This window comes from Pseudophryne corroboree, chromosome 8 (genome assembly GCF_028390025.1).
Source record: "Pseudophryne corroboree isolate aPseCor3 chromosome 8, aPseCor3.hap2, whole genome shotgun sequence".
Taxonomy (NCBI): Eukaryota; Metazoa; Chordata; class Amphibia; order Anura; family Myobatrachidae; genus Pseudophryne; species Pseudophryne corroboree.
In genome coordinates this window covers 369,441,377-369,464,065 of record NC_086451.1, presented here as the reverse complement: position 1 = coordinate 369,464,065, position 22,689 = coordinate 369,441,377, and the positions used below count along the sequence as shown (strand labels likewise).

Genomic DNA, 22,689 nt, shown 5'->3' with positions numbered 1-22,689 from the left:
TGCCCCTATATTCTTTAACCCTCGATGTGATGGCCTCTCAGACGTCCGTGAGTGTAAACCTTTAGCCACAAGTTACATGCACAACACAAGCATTAAAGATTCACACTGTTTATTGTTCGTTTAACAAAAGTATATAAAAGAAAGGATTTAGGGCGTGTATATCCCAAGTCAATAACTAATTGGACAGAACACAAAAAGGGGCTAACATAACATGATTGGCTAGGAACTGCCGCAGTGGAAGGATATGCATATATGGGCAAGTTTGTATTTCAAATAGGGAGGTTGTTCACACGGTATAAAAAAAAGATAAGAGACAAGGACAGTAGCAAGGAATGTGCTGGAACATTAAGTTCTATAACACAAGCAATTCTATGACATTGAAGCAGAGACGAGCTTTAACCCTTTCAATCCCCTCTTAGAATCATGATTGTTATATGACATGATTCTTGAGTGAGGCTCCTTTCTTGTTCCTCCAGTTCTTGAGATATTGGACATAATCGTCGGGTCCCTTACTATCAGAGGAGGTGACAGGACTGGTGGTTATATCATAGTACATCAGGGCCTTATCAATGCCTTTGGAGGTAAGTTTCTTTCCACAGGGAATTACACAATAAACTATAATGCCTACAAGAATTAAAGTTACAAGTATGAATATGCTTATTTGCACAAGAGCCTGTTTCCAATTTTCAAACCACCCAAAATATTGGCTCCATGGGTTATCAATACCTGAATTTTTTTAAGTTCTATGGATAAGGTTTCTAACTTGTTTATGGCTAAAGTAACCTTACCATTGGGACCAGTGTTGTCAGGAATATATGTACAACAGCCTTCCACCTTACTAATGTAAACACATGTACCGCCTTTTTCTGCTAGAATCATGTCAAGGGCCATTCTATTTTGGAATGTCATTTGGGAAGTGGCTTCTAGCTGTTCAGCTATACCTTTAAGAGCATCTTTGGTATCATTAACAAATCTTTGTTGATTATAATATATATAATTAATCCAGGCTACGTTTTTATTTACAGTTACTATAGGAAACAATGACTCAAAACCCGCAGCCACCTCATCTCTAGCTTTGAACTCATTTGGAACACCTCTTGGGACCCCTATAGCATCAATGTATACGTGGGGGTCAAAGCTACCTCCTGGGAGTGCTCTTTTCTTTCGATTAGCAGGAGTATTAGAGGGAGGAGTGGGGTCATCGGTGATCATTAGGAGTGGCATTATGACTTTGGCCAGGGCACACTCACCATACCATGGTGTGTCTAATTTAATTCTAAGCTTCATATCCCCACATATGTAATAAATGTCGCCTAATGATCTAGTTTGGTTGACTAAAACAGTTGTTCTTTTATTTGCACAATACCCTGGTGGGAAGGTTTTTAAATTTCTCCCTGTGGTGGTGTTAGATGTATAACAGGTATAGTTTCCAGGATATATGGTTATGGTGCTTCCTGGGTTGGGATTTTTTGACAATATGGGATATTCCCTTTTCCACATTTCGCACTGACTGTCATTTGTTTTGGTGTCATTAAAAAGGCTGAAAAAACAATTTTCCTGTTCTAGGGGTATATTAAGGGGCACTGTACCTAGGTGGGGCCTAGATTTGCCACAGACATAACAGTTGCTTTTATTGTGTTTGTTAGCACTATACTTCATCCATTCCAACCAAAAATTAATGTCAGAGAAACCAGTTTCAATAGCTAGGGTGTCTTCAAAGGTAGGGTTAGTAATAGCCACCATATCTTTAGAAGTGGCAATATGGGGCTTTAAAGGTTTGTTTTGGGGAGCAATTTTAGGCTGGTATTGTGGGTTTTTATACATGTCCCACAAATAAAACATTTGCCTTGCACTATAGTACCCTGCTTGCCACCATATACCAAGTACATAAGTCTCATTGTCGCTTCTGCTAGGGTTCACTATGTTTAGTCTAAACCTGTATGAATTTGGGCCTTCATCCATCTTATGAATGGATAGTCTAGAAAGTAGGGGTACTCCATATTTGCTCCATCTATTTTTTGCAAATGATGGGCCATATTTCCAATCTGCTCCTGTATTCCACCCCACAGATTCCCAGTAATCACAGTTGGATCCATGATAGGATATTTCCATCCACCATTCATCAGTGACACAAATGTACATTGTCTCAGACATCCCTGATTTTCTTTTCTGCTGTATGAAATGTTTGTTGTCAGCAAGTTTAGGGAACATGAAATAATCAAGGATGTATGTGGCTACGTGTGTATTGGAGGAATTGTACCACAAGGTGGGGACCCCATCTGTTTGTGTGATGTCGACTTCACATATTGTGAGGTGAATGAGGGCCAGTAGGGCTATCGAGATAGTCCCCAGGATAGAGATAGGGGGCAGGTTCTTCATCGTTTTCTGTTCTTCTGTCTTCGCTAGGTGGGAGGTCAGGGCTGTCTGCCCCGGTTCGTACCTCACTGGAATCACTTGCTTCCCTCTCTAGGTCTGGTCTAGGAACCTTTTTTACTCGGGATGCATGGATCCAGGTAGGACTTTCCTCTGTCAGGACTGCTGTTCGGGTAACTGCTACGACCTCTGTCTCTGGACCATAGGTGAAGTCTCCTGGGCTCTTGTTCCTGGGGAGCACCTTCACCACGACTCTGTCTCTGACTTTAAAGGGGTGTGTAGGTTCCTGTGGATTCAAAGGGTTTTTACAAACAACCTCATGTTCAATTTCATTCAGTTTTGCTATCAGGGACCTGACATACTCTTCTCTGATGAGTTCTAGATCTCCTTCCTGTATTACTAGTGGTTTCTTAGCCCAGGGGGTAGGAAAAGGGTCTACCCATTAGTATTTCAAAGGGTGAGTATCCTAGAGTTTTCTGTGGGGTATTCAAGATGCTGGTGTTTAGCTTTATTAGGGTTGTTCCTGAGGCAAGTGATGCATCTGCTAACATACTGGTCCACAAGTGATTTGGCATTAGTAACATAAAAATCATTGGTTAGTAGGAGGAGTGTTGTGGCTTCACCACGGTGACCAACACCACGGCACTGGGCAACGAGCAAAGGGGCACTGGACTGGGGTATACAGGGTTTCCCCTCTTTGCAGATTAATCCTGATTTAGGATTTTTTCTGCAGAATTGGGTAAGTCCAGTCGGAGAGATCAGTATTAGTCGCAGCAGCTTGAAGTTGAGTGAGCAGATGGACGTTGTCAAGGGAGGGACATGCTCTAGTGAGTGCAATGAGTTCTGCAGCTTGCGCGGACTGATAAGGTATTGGTAGGGCTTCCAACACAGTGTCAGGGAGGGTGACAATGGCATAGCCAGCCTGGTATGTATTGTCATTGGGTCTACTACAGGAGCCGTCAACAAAAACTATGTCTGCGCCTGGTATGGGAACGGGAGACATGTCAAGTCTGGGAGAAGTTTCAGCTTCAATGGAAGCAGCACAGTCATGTAGGTCGGGTGGTTCATCCTCGGGACCTTTCAAGCCTAAAAGGGCATTGAGAATGGGTGCAGGGCCAGAAGAACTAGCAGTGTACTTAATGGTAAGGGTAGGGTTACTCAAAAGGAGTACTTCATATCCACTAAGGCGTTGTGCTGACATGTGCTGTGTGTGTAAGCCTTTAAGTATTGCCAGGACATCATGTGTGGTGTGGAGTACTGTGATGTGGCCTAAAGTGAGGGTAGTGGCCATTTCTGCAACCATTGCACAGGCTGCCAAAGCCCTGAGGCAGGCAGGCATACCTTGCACAGACACTGGCATGACTTTGGAAAAAAAATGCCACGGGGCGCAACTTCCCTCCATGAAACTGTGTGAGCACCCCCGCCATGGTTTTACAATTGTCCCTTGCATATAGATGGAAAGGTAGTACATAATTGGGGAGGCCAAGTGCCGGACTTTTCATCAACATACATTTTAAACTTTCATATGCAGTTAACATTTCTTGTGACCATTGTACAGTTTTAGGTTTGTCCTTCAGTGTGGCTTGTCTCAAAATGTTATCATAATAAGAGCAATCAGAAATCCACTGTCTGCAGTAATTTACCATACCCAGGAAGGACAGTAGTTCCTTCTGGGTAGTTGGGGTGACCAGGCCCAATACAGACTGTATGCGTTGTGGACTGATTTTCCTCTCTCCCTGAGTGAGCACAAAACCTAAGTAATCAACATGCTTTTTACACCATTGCATTTTTATTTTGGACACCTTGTGTCCACATTCACAAAGCCAGTTTAGTAATGAAACACCATCCTCTCGGCAGGCCTCCTCAGTTTTACTACAGAGCAGCAGATCATCTGCATACTGTAGCAGGACTGAACCATGGTGAGGTTGCCAGGGCCCCAATGTGGCCTGGAGACAACAGGTGCGTCAATAATCTGCACCAGGTAAGTTGTTTACCCTCAAAAGAAAAGGCAAAAAGTAATTGTGTCTGTGAATCTACAGGTATGCTGAAAAAGGCATTCTTCAAATCAATTACAGAGAAGAACGCAGCATCTGCAGGGATTGCAGAAATGAGTGAGTTTACATCTGGGACAATTAACTGATTGATCGCTCTGAGATCCTGTACAAATCTTATACTGCTATCAGCTTTGGCAACAGGGTTCACAGGAGTACAGTATGGTGATACAATATGTCTGAGAATACCCTGTTGTAAGAATTGCTGTATGAGACCTTCTATAAACAGGTTGTGAGTCGGGTTTGAGATTGGCCTTATGTGGTGTGCATGAGATTAGGCCAGTGTCATATGGACCTTCTGACCAAAGAGCGGGGTTTACTTGAGCTAAGTCAGGCATTGGTGGGTAGGTTGTTAATGAAGGTGGAAATGAGTAAGCTTTCTGAGTTAAGCAAAGGTAAGCCAGCGTCATCTGTCCAGCAGTCCTTAAACCTTTTCCAAAACTCAGTAACAGACTCCGAAGGTTTCTGTTTACAAGCTACAGCGACAGGCAAAAAAACACAGGCAAAGGAGCACGGGTTTTAAAGACTTCCTTCATATGTGTATAGCTGCGTCCTTTGCAAGCTTTGCGCAAATAAGATATACAGCCATCGAGGGTAATAGTGGGCTTGGGACAGTGTTTTACTATTATCTAAACTCTGGGCTACTGGTGCGTTAGGGATAGAGCTAGTGGACGCACCCTCCAGCAGTGGAGTTGGAGGCGATCCCATCTGGTGTGAAAGGGTTACTGCTGCCAAGAGATCTGTGTCCTCAAGCGCAGGATACATTGGAATGCAAGGGGGAGGCAGAGGGTTTTCAAAGATTTACAGTTTTTTCACTTCTTCGCTTCTGTGCTGTTGGGAACTGACATTTTTGTAATCCTCCATATAGAAAGGGTAATTACTGCCTTCCCGTAGGAATGGGTCCTGTCCTGCTTTCTCTGTCCATCCCTGCTAAATTATCCACCCAGGGGTTAACTAAGTAATACTCTGAGGTAGAGTTGCGGGCGACATACATCTTGCATGTCTCACCAGGGAGGGGCGGGGGATATGTAGTTTTTTTTACTCTGACTAGAGCCCATTGTCAGACAGTAATATAATTCAACAGTACAACTTTAAAAGAAAATATCTAAAATTTACGACACTCTACTATACATGCATCAGCTAACCAGTTAATTAGTCATTGACAATATCACAATATTATCTGTATAGTGAGAACATGAAATCTTTTGACGTGTACGATACTTACCATTCGTACAAGATGTCAGAAAAATACAGCGTTTTAAACAGGAAGCAGGAAAAGTGTTTGAGTAAAGATATCTGGCAGACGAAAACTTACCAGCCGTCTGATCAAATATAAGAACTTATCTCACTACAAACATACAAGAATATATAGACGATCAAATCGAGGTATTCTCTACGTTACGTATAGACCCCAGGTCTATTTTAAGTATCCCAGATACTAACGTCACGTTATGTATAGACTCCCAGGTCTATTTTAAGTATCCCAGATACTAACGTCTTTGGAGAATTGCGCTTGGACCCCTGGTCCCTTCTCAGACGTATCTTTAAGTCCCAGACATTAAAGATGTTTGGTCACGTGTTCCCAGAACACTGACACGGATTCAGCTTCAGTGTATGACCGCAATCCCGTATGGCAAAGACAGACAATAAATTCTCTATCTTACCATTCGGGGACGATCACTGAATCGCGGACGTAGCCCCCACTTGAAAGGATTGCCCCTATATTCTTTAACCCTCGATGTGATGGCCTCTCAGACGTCCGTGAGTGTAAACCTTTAGCCACAAGTTACATGCACAACACAAGCAGTAAAGATTCACACTGTTTATTGTTCGTTTAACAAAAGTATATAAAAGAAAGGATTTAGGGCGTGTATATCCCAAGTCAATAACTAATTGGACAGAACACAAAAAGGGGCTAACATAACATGATTGGCTAGGAACTGCCGCAGTGGAAGGATATGCATATATGGGCAAGTTTGTATTTCAAATAGGGAGGTTGTTCACACGGTATAAAAAAAAGATAAGAGACAAGGACAGTAGCAAGGAATGTGCTGGAACATTAAGTTCTATAACACAAGCAATTCTATGACATTGAAGCAGAGACGAGCTTTAACCCTTTCAGGGGGTGTCATAGTAATGTGTGCTGGGTGTGGCAAATTAAGTGTGTGCTGTGGGTGGGGTAGGGGGCAGTAGTGGCATAGTAACAGTGTGTGCTGCAGGTTGGGTTTTCTGCTTTGAAAACCCAGCGGTGGGAGGAAAGAAAAAGGGAAAGAGGGTGCAGGGTAGTGGCGGTGTCGTGTGTGTGGGGTGCAGGGTAGCAGCGGTAGTCTGTGAGGGGGGGGGACAGGATAGCAGCACTAGTGTGTCTGAGGAGAGGGGAGCTGGGTAGCGGAGGTATTGTAATGTAGTGTGTGTAGGGAGAGAGGGTTCAGGGTAGCAGCGGAAGTGCAATGTAGTGTGTGAGGGGAGCTGGGTAGCAGTGGTAGTGTAATGTAGTGTGTGTAGGGAGAGAGGGTTCAGGGTAGCAGCGGAAGTGTAATGTAGTGTGTGAGGGGAGCTGGGTAGCAGTGGTAATGTAATGTAGTGTGTGTAGGGAGAGAGGGTTCAGGGTAGCAGCGGAAGTGTAATGTAGTGTGTGAGGGGAGCTGGGTAGCAGTGGTAGTGTAATGTAGTGTGTGTAGGGAGAGAGGGTTCAGGGTAGCAGCGGAAGTGTAATGTAGTGTGTGAGGGAGCTGGGTAGCAGTGGTAGTGTAATGTAGTGTGTGTAGGGAGAGAGGGTGCAGGGTAGCAGCGGTAGTATAATGTAGGGCGAGAGGGTGCAGGGTAGCAGCGGAAGTATAATGTAGTGTGTGCGGGGAAAGGGGGTGCAGGGTAGTGTAACGTAGTGTGTGTAGGGAGAGAGGGTGCAGGGTAACAGCGGTAATGTAATGTGTGTGATTGGCTGGTACTTTATCACCCTATGGGGGGTATTCAAATAGTGCCGAATTTTCCGACAGCCAGAAAATCAGCGCTTTTTGCCTGTTTTTAAGTCTTATTTACATTCAACCTATTCAATTAAAGTACTGATTTTTTGACTGTCAAAAATTTCTGTAACTGTCGGTAAACACATGGATTGGCGAATTACTCGCAGATACACGTGTTTTTGTCGAAAACGTGTCCGTTTTCGACTATTTTCTGCAGATGCAGGTTCGCCTTTTTAAAAAGTTGAATCTGCACTAGTGGAAATGTGGTAGAAAACGGGTAGCATTGAATAGCTATGTCCGGATTTTTCGGCTAGCAGAAAAATCAGGACATAATCAAATACACCCCTTTATCTGTCTCCACATTATCACTTTTTAAGGCTTCATAAATTTAGGCCAATGACTATGATGTGGCCATAGGAGGGCGCAAAATTTATAGTTTGCAGGAGGGCGCCGAGCACCCTAGCACAGGCCCTGCACATATACATTTACCATGTAGAAGCTGCAGGTTGAAGATGGGGGTATAACCAGGTTCCATGATGTTAGGCCCATCCCCCTTGTGGCAAAAAATGCGAGAGACTCCTCCAATATACCGGGGAAGTAACTCGCAGGGACAGTGTTCATCACTACCACTGTCTCTGCTAGTTACATTTAGCAAATACAGAAGCAGGTATTCATACCTCCCAACTTTTATCTCAGCCGAGGAGGGACACTATTGCGCCCCCCCCCCCCGATTTTAGGGGGCGTGGTCTACCAGAAAGGGGCGTGGTCTCACGGCAAGTGCCGCGATTGCAAGCCACACCCCATTTTCATCATTATGGGGCATGAACAGCGCTGTGAGAGCGCTGTTGGTCATGCCCCCTGTCCCTCTCTGCCATGAATAGACGCTGTGCGCATGCGCACAGCATCTATTCAACCGCTGCTCTGCTCAGAGCAGCGAGTGACAGGGGGGATCTCCCAACTGACCCCCATCACCCGCGGGACACTGTGACCCGCGGGTGGGACAGCGGGACAGACTTTGAAAAACGGGACTGTCTTGCCAAAATCGGGACAGTTGGGAGGTATGGGTATTGGAAGGTATGGTGTTGCATTAAACAAACCTTTATAGTTAAAAATTAGGTACTCACCAAGGGGTTACTTTGGGGATGGGCTGCCACTCCTGGGCCAGTGCTTTGTGCATGCCCCTCAGGCTAAACTTTGACAGCCAGCCCCTGATGTCGCTACTTTATTAATAAAAAGGTTATACTTTCAAGTACAACAACTACAGTATGATTGTGCTATCATCAACACAGTCCCTTAAGACCTAGGGCCTGATTCAGATATGGTTGGATGTGCTATTGCTGCTGTTTACATAGAAGCAGCAGCGATAGCATTAATATGGTAATGCCGAGGGACGCGTCACGACTCCTGCTTGCATAAGTGCTCCAGGCTGCGTCCAAGGACTGATTGATTGATATATATATATATATATATATATATATATATTGGTGGGGGAAAGCTTATCGGCGCTTGACTGCGATACCAATTTATACTAGAATGTAGTCCAGGTTGTTTACAAACAAAAAGTCTCCTTTTTCTAGACACTCCCTTAGTATTACTTGGGCGTCAGCTACACCTTAAAGAAAGAAGCATTGGTAAGGTGCTTCATGTACAATGTAAACGAAAAAAAGGAATAAGGTGGTTTTAAGCGACCTGTGGTGTCTAATATTAATAGAAGACTCAAAATTAAAAGAAAAATGTTTTTTAATAAATCTAGTAAGCACCAATAAAAACAAATAAAAAATAGCTCTATTACAAAGAGCCCGAAATATTGCTAAAATTGTGTATAAGACATAAGTTAGTGTAAGAATAGTAATACAAACTTAAAAAATTAGACAAGAGAAAAATACGTCCTAAAAGTACAAAATTGGACATAAGATCAGCATAAAAAGTATAAAAATAGGATTCTTAGCTTTTTGAGAGGGTATGTATCATAGCACCCAACGCGTTTCGTCCTATCTGGACTTCATCAAGGGGTGACAAACAACTGGGACAGCTCATCTATATATACCTGTATTGGTAAGGAAGTAATAGCTACATCACTTCCTGCCAATTAACCGGTGTCAGATTTCATGAATTGTTTAAATATTTAAAACATGGTGGAAGTACTCCCATAGCATAGTGTAGCCAGGCTTAGTGAAACCGCTTTTTAAATAACTTTTTTTATGTGTTTAAAGTTCGAAAAAACATTGTTAAAGTTCAGAGTCCTGGACTTCCGGTCCGGATCGCGGGTGACGTCACGTCCGCCCCACTTCCGGTATCCGGCATTCTTCACTGCGCATGCGCCGAGTGCGTGTTATGGACGGCCCGTGTCCGGCATCCATTGCGCATGCGCCTGTTCTCCCTTCTGATAGCAGTGGCTGGGAACGTTGTAGCGGCGGCCATTTTTCTGGAGTTCATTTCCTCAGACATTTAGTTGTATAGCCTTGTGGTCGCGGCGGCCATTTTGGATCAGATTATTCATAATGGAATTTAGTGTATGACCGAAAAATAAAGGGAAATAAGTTTCAGAAGGAGATTATTGTGCAGGAGATTATTGTGCAAACATTACGTATTCCTACTTAGGGCTAATGATATTTCAGGTCCCAAGTATGGACATAATTAAAACATCCAGTACAATTAGATGTATTACTGATAGTTGACAAGAAGACACTGATATTTATAGTATAGTCAGGGTTAATAGTGCTATTGTTTCTAGTCATAAAACTGGTGGTGAGTATGAAAATTACCATTCTCCTGTTGAAGATGGCATAGTAGCAGACATATTTCATACCCAACATAGTGCAGGAGGTAGCATAGTATAATTAAAATTTTTTAATATATAAAATTTCTTTAAAAAGTTTTCTCATAAAAAATCTTCTTTAAAAAAACTTTTTCAAAATCTAGAAGCGTATTTACACCGAAGTTCCCATAGTATGGTGATAAAAAGATATATTAGTTATTATAAGAACCTCTTGGCACCTTGCTCAAGAAAGTTACAGCACCCAATCTTCCATGATGGTTCCCCATCTATGTACTAGTTGGGCCCAACACTGCTTGGCTTCCAAGATCGAACGGAATTGGGCATCTCCAGTGTGGTATGGCTGTAGTATTGGCGTGGTTTTTGGAGGTATCGTAATAACAACGTGGTAGAAGTAGTGAATAAAAGTGGAAATTGCAGAAGATACAGACAAGGGGCCTAGAACGGAAAGATAAATATTGTCGGCTTACGTTACAGAAAGGGGGCTATTTCATAGCCTTCATTGAAGCCATCTGGATGCATGGTATTGAGTTCAAAAATCCAGAACATTTCTCTCTTCGATAAACGGTTGGAAAGATCACCGCCTCTCTCGCCCAATGAGACTAGTTCAATACCCTTAAAGGTTAGTTCGTCAGGATCCGAGTTGTGGCAAGCATGGAAGTGTTTTGGTACTGCATGTGTTAGTACTTTGTTCTTTATGTTTCTTATATGTTCCTGTATACGGATTTTTAAGGGTCTTTTCGTTTTCCCTACATACTTCATCCCACATGAGCACTCAAGCATATAAATTACTGACACCGTATTACAGTTGATGAATTGTTTGATCTTGTGCTCTTTTGATCCATTAGTATTTTTAAAGGTTTTCCTATTAGGGTGTACGTAGCGGCATATATTGCAGCGGCCGCATTTATAACACCCAACACATTTGGGCATGTTTGATCGTGCTTCCGGGTTCCTCAGCATGCTTGGTGCCACAAGATCTTTGAGGTTTTGCGACTTCTTAAATACCACTAGAGGATCCTTGGGGAGATAGTCCTTTAAAATGGGATCCATAAGGAGGATATTCCAGTGTTTCTTAAGCGTTTTTTTGATGATTTTTTCATGTCTGCTGTATGTGGTGATGAAGCGCACTGTGTCATCTCTTTTTTCTTTTACTTTGTATTTCAGGAGTTGTTCCCTCTCCAAATTCTTGGCCTTCGAATTTGCTTCCTCCAGGAGATGATTAGGATAGCCTTTTTCTCTGAATCTTTCCGTATATATCTGTAGTTGTTGATCTCGATCTTCAGTATCCTTGCAGTTCCGAGCAATTCTGTTGAACTGTGAAAAGGGGATGTTGTTCTTCCATTGTTGGCTGTGATTACTTCGGTAATGTACATAGCTGTTCATATCCACTTCCTTCACGTAGTTTTTTGTGATCACCTCATTGTCTGTGTGTGTCAAAACCAGATCAAGGAATTCTATTTTCTCAGTGCTAGTTTTCGCAGTGAATTGGAGATTCATTGAATTGTTAGATAAATAAGTAAAAAATTCTTTAAAACTCATATCATCACCGTCCCACACAAGTAAAATGTCATCTATGTAACGTTTATAAAATGCGATATTTTGTTGGAATGGGTGATCCGTAAAAATATATTCATTTTCCCAGTTCCCCATGAAAAGGTTTGCGAAACTAGGCGCGAAAATAGTCCCCATGGCGGTTCCACAGATTTGTAAAAAATATGTATCTAAAAAATTAAAATAATTTCTTTTCAGGATAAAATTCATAAGTTCACATAAAAAGATTCTATGCTCCTCCGTAATCTCGGCATCTTTCTTTAGGAATTCATTACAGGCCTCTACACCCTTGTCGTGTTCTATGCAGGTGTAGAGAGATTGGACATCTATGGTGATCCATCGGTAGGTGTCTCTCCATTCAAATGAGTCCATCAGGTTGAGAACAGATGTTGTGTCTTTTAAGTAGGCTGGCAGATTTACCACATGTTTTCTTAGAAAAATATCCACATATTCGGACAAATGTGATGTCAAAGAGTCTATCCCGGCCGCAATTGGTCTCCCAGGGGGATTCGTCAGGGATTTATGCACCTTTGGCAGGAAGTAGAATATGGGGGTGGTGGGGTTGGAGTTAAGCAGATACTGATATTCTTCTTTAGTTAAAATCTCGCATCTGAATGCTTTTAAAAGTATGGTTCTTAGTTCCTCAATGAAACCATCCTTCGGGTCTCCTGGGAGTGGGGTGTACGAAGTCCTATCCCCCAGAAGTCTATTTGCTTCTGTAACGTATGCCTCCCGGTCCATAATGACCAACCCCCCCCCCCTTTGTCAGCAGATTTTATAACAATGTTTTTATTATCCTGGAGTTCTTTAATTGCCTTGGTTTCTCTGTTCGTAAGATTCTTCTCCTTGATAATCTCCATTTCAGTTTCACATAAATCTTTTTTCACTAGATCATAAAAGATGCCCACATTGTGACCCTTAGATTCTAACGGGTAAAACTTTGAAGTGGGTTTCAGTCCTGATTTGGATTGGTCATAGTTTCGAATGACCGCATTTTATATCTATCAATCAATCAAACACTGAGCAACATCCCCAAACAGGTAATTTCAACTTTAAACTTGTCATTTATTTTGTACAGTCTGGACATGGCTTCTAATAAGAAATGCACAGACAAAATTCTTAAAGCTATGTGTGCAAATGCTAGGAGCTTAGGAGACAAGATTCCAGAGCTAATTGCGATAATGACAAGGGATAACCTGGATTTTGTGGCAATTACAGAGTCATGGTGCAATGAAAATCATGACTGGGACATAGCTATACCAGGATACACTTTATTTAGGAAGGATAGAATAGGAAGAATAGGAGGAGGGGTAGCAATGTATGTGAAAAAAAGCATAAATGCTACTTTAATACAAAATGTTGAAGACAAAACTGAGGCCCTTTGGGTCACCATAGAAACCGGGGAGAAGGATGTTATTCGCATTGGGGTGATCTATAGACCACCAGGCCAGGGGCAGGATTTGGACAGAAACCTATTGTTGGACATCACTAAAATTGCTTTAAAGGGAGAAGTCATAATCATGGGAGACTTTAATTTACCTGATGTAAATTGGGAGGGGTCTTTTGCAAATTCAGCTACAAGTGGCAAATTTCTACATTCCTTACAGGGAGCATCTCTCAAGCAATTGGTGATGGAGCCCACTCGCAAAGATTCAATATTAGATTTAATTCTTACAAATGGTGATAGGATATCAAACATATATGTGGGTGAGCACCTGGGATCCAGTGATCATCAAGCAGTATGGTTTAGTATAAAGACAGGATCCAACTCCTGTCACACAAAAACAAAGGTGTTGGATTTTAGAAATGCTGATTTTGCAAAAATGGGGAGATGTTTAAGTGATTCATTGGCGGACTGGTGGAACTTGGAAGGAGTGCAGGAGAGGTGGGAAAAACTGAAAAGTGCAATACTAAGTGCAACTGATCTTTGTATCAAAAGGGTTAGGAAAAGCACCAGGAAAAGGAAGCCAGTGTGGTTCACAAAAGAAGTATCAACTAGTGTGAAAGCAAAAAAGATGGCTTTTAGGAAATACAAACAGACTCAAAATAATAATGACAAAGAGGTGTATCTTGACAGACGGAAGGATGCTAAGAAAGTGATCAGATGTGCAAAGGCAGAAGCTGAGGAAAAAAAGGCCCAGTCAGTAGATAAAGGGGGCAAAACTTTTTTTAAGTATATAAGTGAAAGGAAAAAATCAAATGGAGGAATAATAAGACTTAAGACAGAGAGTGAGAATTTGGTGGAGGAAGACAAGGCAATAGCAGATCACCTAAATAATTATTTTTGCTCAGTATTTACTACAGAAGAAGGGATGGGGCCACAGTTAAGTTGCAAGGACATTCATAAAAATAAGGTAGATGAAAGTACATTTACAGAGGAGAAGGTCCTAACAGAACTTTCACAACTAAAAGTGGATAAATCAATGGGACCAGATGGGATACACCCAAGGATACTCAAAGAGCTAAAAGATGTGCTGGTTACACCGTTAACAGAATTATTTAACCAGTCACTAAATACAGGTGCCATTCCAGAGGACTGGAAAAGAGCAAATGTAGTTCCACTGCACAAAAGTGGAAGCAAGGAAGAAGCAAGTAACTACAGACCAGTAAGCCTTACATCAGTAGTGGGGAAAGTAATGGAAAAACTATTAAAAGAAAGAGTTGTGGAACATCTTAAATCAAACCACTTACAGGATCCAAAACAGCATGGACTTACTGGTGGTAGATCATGCCAAACAAATCTTATTGACTTTTTTGACTCTGTGACAAAAATAATAGATCAAGGGGGAGCTGTAGATGTAGCATATCTAGACGTTAGTAAGGCATTTGACACTGTCCCACATCGCAGACTGCTAAATAAACTTGAAAGCGTGGGGGTGGATTATAAAACAGTTAAATGGATAAGAACCTGGTTGCAGGATAGGAAACAGACAGTTGTAGTTAATGGAGTGCAATCTATGGAGGGAAATGTTACCAGTGGAGTACCCCAGGGATCTGGACTTGGACCAGTTCTCTTTAATATCTTTGTTGGTGACATTGCAGATGGTATTGAAGGGAAGGTATGCCTTTTTGCAGATGATACAAAGATATGCAACAGGGTAGACACACCGGGAGGGGTAAAACAAATGATTGATGACCTAGCTAGGCTTGAGAAATGGTCAAGAACGTGGCAACTACAGTTTAATGCTAAAAAATGCAAAATCATGCACTTGGGTCTCAAAAACCCAAAGGCTAAATATAGTATCAAGGGTACTATAATGGAAACTTCTGAGGAGGAAAGGGATTTAGGAGTCACTATTTCAAGTGACTTGAAGGCAGGAAAGCAATGCAACAAAGCAATGAGAAAGGCAAGTCAGATGCTTGGTTGCATAGGGAGAGGAATCAGTAGCAGGAAAAAAAGAAGTGATAATGCCACTGTATAGGTCATTGGTGCGGCCCCATCTGGAATACTGTGTCCAGTTCTGGAGACCATATCTCCAGAAGGATATTAATACATTAGAGAGTGTACAAAGAAGGGCAACTAAAATGGTGCATGGCCTACATCACAAAACGTACCCGGAAAGGCTAAAAGATCTTAACATGTATAGTTTGGAGGAGAGAAGGGAAAGGGGAGACATGATAGAAACTTACAAATATATCAAGGGTCTTAACAAAGTTCAGGAGGGAAACATTCTTCAAAGGAAGAGAAGTATTAGAACTCGAGGACATACACTGAGACTGGAGGGGGGGAGGTTCAGGGGAAATTTAAGGAAAAATTACTTCACAGAAAGGGTAGTGGATAAGTGGAATAGTCTACCATCAGAGGTGGTAGAGGCTAAGACTGTAGAGCAATTTAAACATGCTTGGGATAGGCATATGAATAGCCTTACAAAGAATTAAGGTTCAAAAAGGGTTGAGATTACCTAAAGGATAAAAAAAAAGGGGCAGACTAGATGGACCAAGTGGTTCTTGTCTGCCGTCAAATTCTATGTTTCTATGTAAGGACGCAGTATCGGATCAACCGCAACACTATCGTCTGGCTACATAACCAATGGGGTTGTGCAAGCCGCCTGCCGCAGGAGCTACCAAGAGCCCAGAAAATCTCCATCCCTCCCCTGCAATGGTGGCGACACATCTCCGTTTTGTTAGACGGAGGCCTTCGCCGCCCCCTCACCACCCCAAATGTCATCAGACTATCAAACACTGACAGTGACATGATGATGCATTGTCTTATTAATTTGCAAATGAGTAACCTGTAGAAATGCATTACTTAATTCTAGAGCATTTGGGGGGTATTTATCAAAGCTTGGAGAGATAAAGTATGAGTTCTAACCATTCAGCTTCGCTGATGTTACAGGCTGTGTTTTAAAAATGACAATGATGTCATCTCCAAGCGCCAGCAGAGGAGAAACCCCAGCAATAACTGGGGTCCAGTTTGTGGTATGAGCGGGTTTCAAGCTACTGTACCTTAGGCGGCTGGAGACAGGGAAATCACGGAAAAGGTCTATGACCATATCAAAGCATGACGCTGTAGGTGAATTGCTTGTAAACAGGTCACAGAAAGTTTCAGGTTGTCACACTTGTGTTTGTTTGTGGAACCAGTGTCAGGGAAAATTCTGTTTATATATCTGCAGGTGTGAAGATAAAGCTGGCAGGCCTGAGAAGACCTCCTGGCATGAGTAGAGGTGCCTCCCTGACCGGGAATCCAACCTTGGTCTCAGCAGAGAGATGCCGGATCATACCCACTAGACCACCAGGGACTTCAGTAATGGTGATAGGATGATATATGTGGTAGAGAAGTCTGTAGCAGTATACTGACCAGGCTGATACTGGTTTGTTGCTGTATATACGAATAAAACACTTCTTGCTTGGTAGCTGTAGTCCGAGATGCTTGAGTTTCAGTATTTGGCAGATTATTGACCAGACAGGAACTGGATTGTCTCTATAGTCCAGAATTTGGAAGCACTCAGATGGTAGCAGGACATCTCAAAGTCCAAAATATTACACACACACACACGTATAAACTCTAAACAGAGTGGCCTCTGTGCGTGCGTCTTGCTGCTGTGCGTACGCATACACGCATGCTACGCACCCAGGCCTTACGTATTAACGCATGGCAAGAGTATATACGGTAGCGAACGCATTCGCACAGAAAAGCCACAAGGACATATTCACTACTTTATTCATATAGTGCACAATTCACACATAGGTGGTCATTCCGAGTTGATCGCTCGTTATTTTTTTTTTCGCAACGGAGCGATTAGTCGCTAATGCGCATGCGCAATGTCCGCAGTGCAACTGCGCCAAGTAAATTTGCTATGCAGTTAGGTATTTTACTCACGGCATTACGAGGTTTTTTCTTCGTTTTGGTGATCGTAATGTGATTGACAGGAAGTGGGTGTTTCTGGGCGGAAACTGGCCGTTTTATGGGAGTGTGTGAAAAAACGCTGCCGTTTCTGGGAAAAACGCGGGAGTGGCTGGAGAAACGGAGGAGTGTCTGGGCGAACGCTGGGTGTGTTTGTGACGTCAAACCAGGAACGAAACTGACTGAACTGATCGCAGTGGCAGAGTAAGTCCCGAGCTACTCAGAAACTGCAAAGAAAATTCTATTCGCAATTTTGAGAATCTTTCGTTCGCAATTTTGCTAAGCTAAGATTCACTCCCAGTAGGCGGCGGCTTAGCGTGTGCAAAGCTGCTAAAAGCAGCTTGCGAGCGAACAACTCGGAATGACCACCATAGTCTCCATACACATTGTCAGCAACTTACATACACTTAAAAGGTAAAACAACAGAGCTATTCAGCTTTACATGGTGTGAGGGGATGGAGCAGTATTAAGTCTTAGTGTTTGGTATCCAGATGTACAGTATTTTTTGATCTACATTCCAATGGCTTTTTCCAGTTTATTGCATGTTTCTGCGTATAGATATACGCAAAATTGTAATATTCGCAAACTGCTGTAATACTGTACGCATGATATTCGGCGGGAACCCAGTGGCGAACACCTGCAAGTACACCTGGACCAAGCATCGCCCATTCATTCAAACCAACCTATGACCCCTCATGTACTGTAAATGATTTGCCCTCTGACCTATGAAAGAAGAGCTGACATTTCCCATTGTACTGTATTTGGACACATTGTATAAAAGAGAGTCCTCCTGACCAGGCTCAGGCTCTATTCTCTGAAGGTCATCTTGCTAAGACTGACTGAGTCCTAGATCCAGGAGCGCTTGCGATTTAAACATATGTATTATTGGTTGTAGCTCTTCTCTGTATATTGTTGTACGTTTTACATATACTGTATATATTTAAGTAAATACTGTTGATGCGTTGGCCCACAACATAACATTTAACTACTGGTGTCGCATTCCATTCTTGTTTGGGGTAAAGTGTATTCAGCCACACGTGTCTCTATATTTTGCGCATAACATGTCGGCGTGTATATGCAACTTACAGCAGTTATATGCATATGATTAGCGACCGCAGCGGCTCGAACCACAGTGTGATAAAGCATTGCTTTTCCTTGTAATTTAAACGAATTTAACAGACCAGATGCAGACCGAGCACCAGAATAGATGGTAGCTGTGGATAACCAGGAACGGAATCCATGTACAGTAGTACTGTATGAATGAACTGGAATTATCTGTGCAGCTGTAGAGAAGTAGTCAGCACTGGTGTAGAGCGATATCAGGAATCTGTGCAGCACATTGAAACAAAACTGCTCCAGCAGGATACCGTATAAATGCAGCAGAAGCACAGCTTTAGCGTCACTCCGGTATGACTGAGCTAGACATTGCACTGGCAATGATTGAGAGCCAGAGGCTAGAATATATACCCCAGGAGAGGGATGAGCAGCAACAAGAAGAAATCACAGCATTATGATCAGATGTATAACTGGATGAAAAACATACCCCTGTTTATGGTTATAAGAATAAAAATGTATTATAAAACACACATATGGAATTGATACTATAACGTGAATTAGTAAAAATGTAAATAATAAAAACGTATATATTGCATACACTAATAGTAGCTGAATATGCACACTATCAAACATATAATTCATCTAGAGCTACAGTATACTTCATAAACAAACTCAACAGATCCAAATCTACTTACATGTTGTGGATGAACATGCAGCTCCTGGATGTAAAATATGCACATATATTTGATTATTATTATTATTATTATTATTATTATTATCCTTTATTTATATGGCACCACAAGGGTTCCGCAGCGCCCAATTACAGAGTACATAAACAAATAATCAAAACAGGAAAACAGCAACTTACAGATGAAGACAGTATAGGACAAGTACAGGGTAAATAAACATAGCTACATCAGCAGATGACACTGAAATAAGTATCAGGTGGCAGAAGACCGCGGGATTTGGTGCAGTTGAAGATTATTAAAGTAAGAAAAAGGATAATCGCATTAGGGAAGAGGGTAATACTCGTGAGAGCTTACATTCTAAAGGAGAGGGGTAGACAGACAGGGGGGTACATAGAGAGGGTGGACCAGAGGGTTAGGATGAGATTTGGCTCGGTTTAGTGAAGAAGTCGGTCTTGAGAGCCCGTTTGAAGTTTTGTAGAGAGGTGGAGAGTCTGAGGGGGAAAGGTAGGGAATTCCAGAGAAATGGAGCAGCATGTGAAAAATCTTGGAGGGAGGAGTGGGAGGAAGTAATCAGAAGGCAGGAGAGTCGGCGTGCATTAGCGGACAGAGGACAGGTGGGAGTGTAAAGGGAGATAAGGTCAGAGATGTGAATGGGAGAGGAGAGGGTGAGGGCTTTGTAAGTGAGTGTGAGAAGCTTGAAATGGATTCTGAAAGGGAAGAGGGGCCAGTGAAGGTCTTGTAAGAGAGGAGAGGTGGACGTAGTGCGTTTGGTGAGGAAAATGAGCCGGGCAGCGGCATTGAGAATAGATTGGAGTGTAGAGAGGTATTTGTCAGGAATGCCAGTCAGGAGGAGATTACAGTAGTCCAGTCTGGAGATGACCAGTGAGTGGATAAGAGTCTTAGTAGCATCCTGGGTCAGAAAGGGTCTGATCCTGGAAATATTTTTTAGATGAAAATGGCAGGTTTGTGAGAGGTGCTGAATGTGTGGTTTGAAGGAGAGGGAGGAGTCAAGGATTACTTCAAGACAGTGCACTTGGGGGCTAGAGGAGATAATAGTGCCATCAATAGATAATGATATTGTGGGAGGTGAAGTTATGCGGGAGGGAGGGAAGATGATCAAAAAAAGTGCTGGGACATCCAAACAGAGATAGCAAAGAGACAGTTGGAGATACGAGTGAAGAGAGCAGGGTAGAGGTCCGGAGAGAAAAGATAGATTTGTGTGTCATCAGCATAGAGATGATATTGGAAATCAAAAGAACTAATGAATTTACAGTACCTAGTGAGGATGTATAGAGACAGAGCCGACCATAGGCATAGGCAAACTAGGCAATTGCCTAGGGCATTTGATATGCCTAGGGGCATCAGCAGCTCCTGCTGATTAAAATGATATGCGGCATGCCTATATTCTGTGTGTAGCATTTCATATGCAGGTACAGCCACAGTCTCACACAGTATATAGGCATGCTGCATATCATTTTAATCAGCAGAAGCTGCTTGTGCATCCTAGCCACATAGCAATGCAAATAAGATGCATTTTCATTAAAAAGTAAAAATGTGCCCGACGTTATAGTAGCTAACTAGTCATAAAACATTATTTAGCAAGTATGTAGAATCATCACAACTTAAAACAGGTTGAACACGATGGGCAATTTGCCTCTATTCAACCTCAAATACTATGTTACTATGTTATGTTCTATGTTAGCATTCAGGCAAGATTTATGAGGACACATCTGTATCCAAGCATAGGCAGAGGTCACAGTGTTAGTGGCAGTGTGAGTGCTGTGTGCATGTGAGTGGGTTGGTTGTGCAGTAGTGTTCGGAATATGTGTAAGGAGCATTATGTGTGTCATGTAAAAATGCATTACTAATGTGCAACATATGTGTAAGGGGCACTATGTGTGTCATTATGTGTATAAGGGCATTAAAAATGTGCGGCATATGTGTAACGGTACTACTGTATGCGTGTCATTATGTGTACAGGGGCACTAATAATGTGAGCAAATGTGTAGGGGGCACTATGTGTGTCATTATGTGTATAAGGGCATTAATAATGTGCAGCCTATGTGTAAGGGACATTATGTGTAAAAGGGCATTAATAAAAGTTGTCATAATGTGTAAGGCGCATTATGTTTATAAGGACATTAATAATGTGTCTCATATGTGTAAGGGGAATTACTGTGTGGAATTATGTGTATAAGGTGCTCTACTATGTGGCATTGCATATAGAAAGGGCACTACTGTGTCGTCTAATGTGAATAAAGAGCAATAGGGTGTGATGTAAAGTGAATAAGGAGCAATTCAGTGTGATGTAATGTGAATAAGGGGCTCTACTGTGAGGAGTAACGTTTATAAGGTAAAGTGATACTACTGTGGGATGTAATATGAATTATGGACACTATCGCATTATCAAATGTGAATAAAGTTGCAGTACTGTGTGGCGTAATTGGAATTGGGGTTACTATTGTGTGGCCATGTCCCTTGCCAGCAAAAACACACCCCTTTTTGGGCTGTGCGCCAAATGTGCGAACTGTTCCTATTTAAAATATAGGGGGTACAAACACCAAAATAAGGACTGCTATGGATGAGGGGTGGTGGTGCTGGGAAAGAGGTGCAAGGTCAGAGGCGGAACCAGCGGTGGTGCTAGGGGGCACCAGCCAAAATCTTGCCTAGGGCATCATATTGGTTAGGGCCGGCTCTGGTGAGGAGTAACATATATAAGGTAACGTGGTACTACTGTGTGATGTAACGGGAATAAGGGACACTATCGCATGGTATAATGTGAATAAAGTTGCATTACTGTGTGGTGTAATTTGAATTGGGGGTACTATTGTGCGCCAAATGTGCACACTGTTCCTATTTAAAATAATGGGGTAGGAGCACCAAAATGAGGACTGCTATGGGTGAGGGGTGATGGTGTTGGAAAAGGGGTTCAGGGTCAGAGGCGGAACTTGTGGCGGTGCTAGGGGGTACCAACCAAAATCTTGCCTAGGGCATCATATTTGTTAGGGTCGGCTCTGTATAGAGAGAGAAAAGAAGAGGACCAAGTACAGAACCTTGGGGTACACCTACAGTTAGTGGAAGTGAGGGGAGGTGGAATCATGAGAGGAGACAGAGAATTAACTGTCAGAGAGGTAGGAAGATAGCCAAGAGAGGGCAGTATCACACAGACCAATGGAGTGAAGGATTTGCAGTAGGAGAGGGTGGTCCACAGTGTCAAAAGCAGCAGAGAGATTAAGAAGAATAAGTAGAGAGTAGTGGCCCTTAGATTTAGCAGCATGGAGGTCATTGCAGACTTTTGTAAGGGCAGTTTCAGTGGAGTGGAGAGGACGGAAGCCAGACTGGAATGGGTCAAGCAGTGATTTTGAGGAAAGACAGGAAGTAAGGCAGTTGTAGACAATACGCTCAAGGAGTTTGGAGGCAAAAGGGAGAAGAGAGATGGGTCTGGTAGTTGGAGGGAGTGCTTGGATCAAGGGTAGGTTTTTTAAGAATAGGAGAGATGAGTGCATGCTTGAAGGCAGAGGGGACAGTGACTGAAGAGAGGGAGAGATTGAGAAGGTGGGAAAGATGGGAACAGGCAGAAGGAGAGAGGTAGCGGAGGAGGCGGAAGGGTATAGGGTCAAGTGGGGAGGTGGTGAGGGGACAGGAACGAACGAGGGTCATGATTTCCTTACCAGATGCAAGGGAGAAGGATGTCAGAGTTGGTGAGAGGAATGGGGGGGGGGGGGGGTAAGGGATCAGAGGAGGCTGGTTGCTGATGGTCTGGTGTGATGTGATGTGATGTCCTGACGTGTGGAGTCAATTTTGGACGTGAAGTAAGTGGCAAAGTCAAGAGCAGAGAGTGAGGAAGGGAGATGAGGTGGAGGTGGGCAGAGGAGTGAGTTGA

General features: G+C 42.7%; 1 pseudogene; it reads right to left on the bottom strand.

Annotated features, from left to right (window-relative positions):
* Positions 1-10,395: 10,395 nt before the first annotated feature.
* On the bottom strand, positions 10,396-10,514 carry LOC134953060 (5S ribosomal RNA; annotated as a pseudogene).
* Between the last annotated feature and the right edge of the window lie 12,175 nt (positions 10,515-22,689).